At 38.3% G+C, this 4794-nt stretch overlaps 1 long non-coding RNA gene across 1 annotated transcript; it reads right to left on the reverse strand.

The window, feature by feature from the left end:
* Window positions 1-705: 705 nt before the first annotated feature.
* On the reverse strand, window positions 706-3456 carry LOC125489992. Its single transcript, XR_007267389.1, has 3 exons — window positions 3113-3456; window positions 2076-2077; window positions 706-1042 (listed from the first exon to the last, which is right to left on the reverse strand). It is a non-coding gene; the product is annotated as an uncharacterized LOC125489992 (long non-coding RNA).
* Window positions 3457-4794: the final 1338 nt, after the last annotated feature.

A 4794-nucleotide genomic window follows, 5' to 3' on the forward strand; every position in this document is an offset into this window, starting at 1 on the left:
CACATTGTAGTCAACAGAATGGTGTGGCAGAGCGGGCTAATCGCACCATAATGGATAAAGCCCGCTGCATGCTCCAGGAGGCTGGGTTGGAGAAACAGTACTGGGCGGAGGCGGCGAACACGGCTGCCGTACTCAAGAACTATACACCAACCAGAGCGGTCATGGGAACAACACCTGAAGAAAAATGGACATCCAAAAGGGTTAATGTAGCACACTTACGTGTATTTGGTTGTGTAGCATATGCCATTGATGAGAAAGCAAGGAAATTGGACCCTAGATGCAAGAGGTATATTTTTGTAGGGTACTGTGAGAATAGTAAAGGGTATAGACTGGTAGATCCTGCTTTTCCAAAGAAATGTATTAAAGCCAGGCACGTCACATTCATGGAAAGTAAGTAAGAAACAGTAAAGAGCATGATGATTTGTTAATTATAGATTCATCTGATAACTTAGATAGTACTACACAACCTGATCCAGCACAGTCGTCGACGGAAGCTTCTGAGACATCATTATGTCAGCCAGACGTGGTCGAGATGGATCAGTTGTTACCTGATGACACAGTGAATCCTCGGAGACAAACCATGTTCAGTCTGGATTCATCAGTAGAATCTGTAAATTCGGATAACCACTCTTCGGACCCTACATATATTCCAGGATGTTCAAGCATGGATTCGGAGGACTCGCTTGATTTTGAAGATGTTGCTGATACGGATGGGTATGCTGGGTTTACAGCGGTTACAGAAGACGAAGATATACCGAAGACAATAGAAGAGGCTCTGGGTGGCTGCGAGTCTAAACATTGGAAGGAAGCTATACAAGACGAGTATAACTCTTTCATAGTTAATGAATGCTGGACACTGGTTGATCTGCCTTCAGGGCAAAAACCAGTAAAATGTAAATGGATATTTAGCAAAAAGAGAGACCTAAATGGAAAATTGTTAAAGTATAAAGCTCGTCTGGTGGCGAAGGGTTATACACAAAGATACGGAATTGACTACAATGAAACATTTGCACCTGTGGTTCGCTACTCAACAGTTAGAATACTGTTAGCATTAGCTGCTCAATATGATTTAGTTATAGAGCACCTAGATGTAAAAACTGCATTTTTGCACGGGTTACTAACCGAAACTGTATATATGGAGCAACCTGAAGGTTTCATCCAAGGTGGAGGTCAAGATGAAAAGGTCAGGAAAGTATATAAGCTGAACAAAGCAATTTATGGCTTAAAACAGGCGGCGAAAGCATGGTATGAACGCATTAATGATGTTTTCATCAATAAATTGCAATTTAGTAGACTATCTTCTGAGCAATCGGTATATATTCATAATACTGATGATGAAGTAATAATCGTAGCGCTATATGTGGATGACATCATGATCTTTAGCTCCGAAAATTCTGAGAAAAAGAAATTCATTAAGGAAGGGCTGATGAAAGAGTTCGTGATGCATGATTTGGGACCGGCTCATCAGGTTCTAGGTATGAAAATTGCTAGATTACCTGATGGAAGCTATACTTTGGATCAGTCCAGCTACATAAAGAAAGTTTTAGATAAACTGCATATGGCAGAATGCAAAGCAGCTAAGACTCCTATGGAAGTTGGAATTCAACTTAAAAAGGAAGAGAATTCGGCATGTAGGGTAACGTAACGTACCTTGGGACGCTTGTACCTCGGGACATTGATTGTATTTTAAAAACCGGCTAAATAAACACATTAAAATTCTACCCTAGGTATAGTATTTTACTCGCTTGGCAAAACTAGTGAGTCTCGTGATCATACCAGCATCGAGTGTGTGTTGAAGACAATATGAAGTTTTTTGGAGTCAAAAGTAGCTTTTGTATAGTTTTTTGTGTTGCTTTATCTCATTGAGGCATGCTCAAAATAAAGACATGGATGTCACGTATAACTTTTCAGTTATTTAATTTTATGACATGGCAATTATCTGAAAGATTCCTATTAATTAAGAATAAAGATATTTAAATTTTGGTTAAATATTGCTTTTTTGTACCTTGGGACACGATTAAATTTGTACCTTGGGACACTGTTTCCTATGGCTTTGTACTATGGAAAATGCAAACATCTAAATAACGCCTTATATCTCTGTTCTTATTAGTGCCAGAGTGAAACTAGACAGAAGAGAGGTGCAGTAAATCAATAAGAACAGAGATATAAGGCGTTATTTAGAAGTTTGCATTTTCCATAGTACAAAGCTATAGGAAACAGTGTCCCAAGGTACAAACGTGTAACGTACCTTGGGTCAAAACAAGCCTTTTTACTTTTATCTTAATTTAATAAAATCTGGCCACACTAAAGCTTTATCACAAATACTAGTGATAATAGATTATATATCCTACCAAATAAACAAAATTTCACATGAATATCTTAGTTGTACGCTGCGATAGCTTCATTCAAAGTTGGGGTAGTCGAAAATGTCCATAGGTACGTTACGTTACCCTAAATATGATTATAGGAGCCTTATTGGGTGTTTAATGTACCTGTCAGTATGTTCCAGCCCGGATATTACTCATAGCATCAGCTATCTAAGCCAGTTCAATAACTGTATTGGTGAAACTCACTGGAAAGCAGCGAAAAGGGTTCTGAGATATTTAAAAGGAACAATACATTACAGTCTACTATTTCAAAAGGGTGACGATATGAAAATTACTGGTTTTACAGATGCTGATTGGGGAGGAGATCAGATGGATCGTCGGTCATATACTGGGTATGTTTTTAGTCTTGGTAGTTCAGTTATTTCGTGGGAAAGCCGAAAGCAACGGACTGTAGCGCTTTCTAGTACTGAAGCTGAGTACATGGCGGTTTCTGACTCCTGCAAGGAGGCTCTGTTCTTGCAAACATTTCTTAAAGAATGTACTGGTATTGTGTACAAAATAGATTTGTTTAACGATAATCAATCAGCACAGAAAATCTGTAAGAATGTTGTAACACACTCGCGTACCAAACATATAGATATAAGGCACCATTATGTTAAAGAGTTGATAAGTAAGAAGGTTATTGATTTAAGTTACCTTCCTACTGAGGAAATGTTGGCGGACGTGTTAACGAAGCCATTAACTTCAGAGAAGCATTATAAGTTTGTGTCTAAACTACTTAAAACTGATTAACTTGTTTTCATATATGTTTTTTTTGTGATATTGTTTATTTGTACTCCGTTAGTCAGTGTTAAAGTTATGTTTTAGTTTTATATACCTATATAAGTTATGATATTTTGTTTGAGGCCTAGAATTGTGCTAATTTTCTTTTGCCTATTTATATGATTTTTGTTTAAGGCCTAGTGTTGGAATTGTAAACGAAAAGTCATAGTCAAGAAAAAAGGAAAATAGCACGTACTCTATGTGTTGGCCGTCATCTCTTACTTCATGTGTATCACTGTGTATCGATTTATATGAGACTATTAAATCGAGGCTAATCTTGATAAACTAGTGGCTTTTAATAAAAACCCAATAGAGCATTTGACAAAGTTCTGTGTTTGTCTGATACTACAGTACCTATGTGTCGCGTGGGGACAGGACAGCGCAGTAAAAAAATACTTTTATGGCGCATGATTTAGGAACCTCCATGAAATTGGTCAGTCAAACCAAAGGCACCGTTTTTTTGGCTGTGTTCTCAGAAAGCAAGCTGTTTACTCTTTACTAGGCTAGCGCGAGCGCAAAACCAGCAAACTGTGAACACTCGGCATACTAAACCGATACGGGGCTAACTCAATCGTCGGCTAAGAGCTTCGCGGGTATCCAGTTTTACGATTGCATAATGGTCGTCCAACCGTGTTTGTGATAGGATCTAAGCTCAGTGTATCGGGAGACACTAGTAGTTGCACACTAGCTCGTTAAAACACACCTACACCATCCGTCCCACACTCCAGCGAAATAAGAAAACCGTATTCAATCCTCCCGAAAAATTCCATGTAAAAATTGGACATTACCAACTCTATTCTCTTCGGGTTAAGCGATAAATTCTGCTCAAAAATTACCGTTCGGTGTTAAAACGGCATATATCAATCTGCATGACAGTACTGACACCGCATGACACGGTGCAGCCATTTGTCCAGTGTATCATTTATTCATGAATTGTTTTGTTGTCCTGCTCGGAGGCATAGATAGGGTGCTTTTCTGTCGTCGTTCGCTCTTTGGCGAAAATTAGGGGGTCAATTAAGAATGATGCCGCATTGGTGCGAATGGTCGTAAGAAATATAAGGCAGGGACGTACGATGCTGCGACGATGTAATGTACCAATGGGGCTTCAACCTAATGTCACGGCTTATGGGATCGTTTGTTTTTTTGTCTTGTGTCTGGTTGTAGTTTACCTATATATTCCCAATGTCAAACGAATTTTTACTTAATTAAAAAGGAGAGATGACATTTAAATATATTTTTTCTAAAATTTCATAATTAAGCTAATTTTAATTTTCAATTTAGTTTTTTTAATTCAAAACAATTGTGGTACCATTATTGATTCCCTCTCCACACTATCGCACCCGATACACGGTAAACATTGAAAATGGCGTGATGAAACAATATTTCACTGACACATCGCGTGATAAACCCATTGTCGGGGAAAACTCTGGAAATTGTGAAAATATTCCACTAAATCCTGCGGTCCACACGCCCGGAGCGTTGGAACTAGTCGACCGAATTCACACGTCATATCATATCATAATTCTATTTAGGTATAAAGTGATACAGAATTACCAGACACATCTTCTCAAGAAAAAAAAAGTGAAGTCAAAGTCAAAAGCGTAGGTAAATATTTTAAAACGATAAGGCGCGCGACGCATTACTC

This window comes from Plutella xylostella, chromosome 19 (genome assembly GCF_932276165.1).
Source record: "Plutella xylostella chromosome 19, ilPluXylo3.1, whole genome shotgun sequence".
Classification (NCBI taxonomy): domain Eukaryota; kingdom Metazoa; phylum Arthropoda; class Insecta; order Lepidoptera; family Plutellidae; genus Plutella; species Plutella xylostella.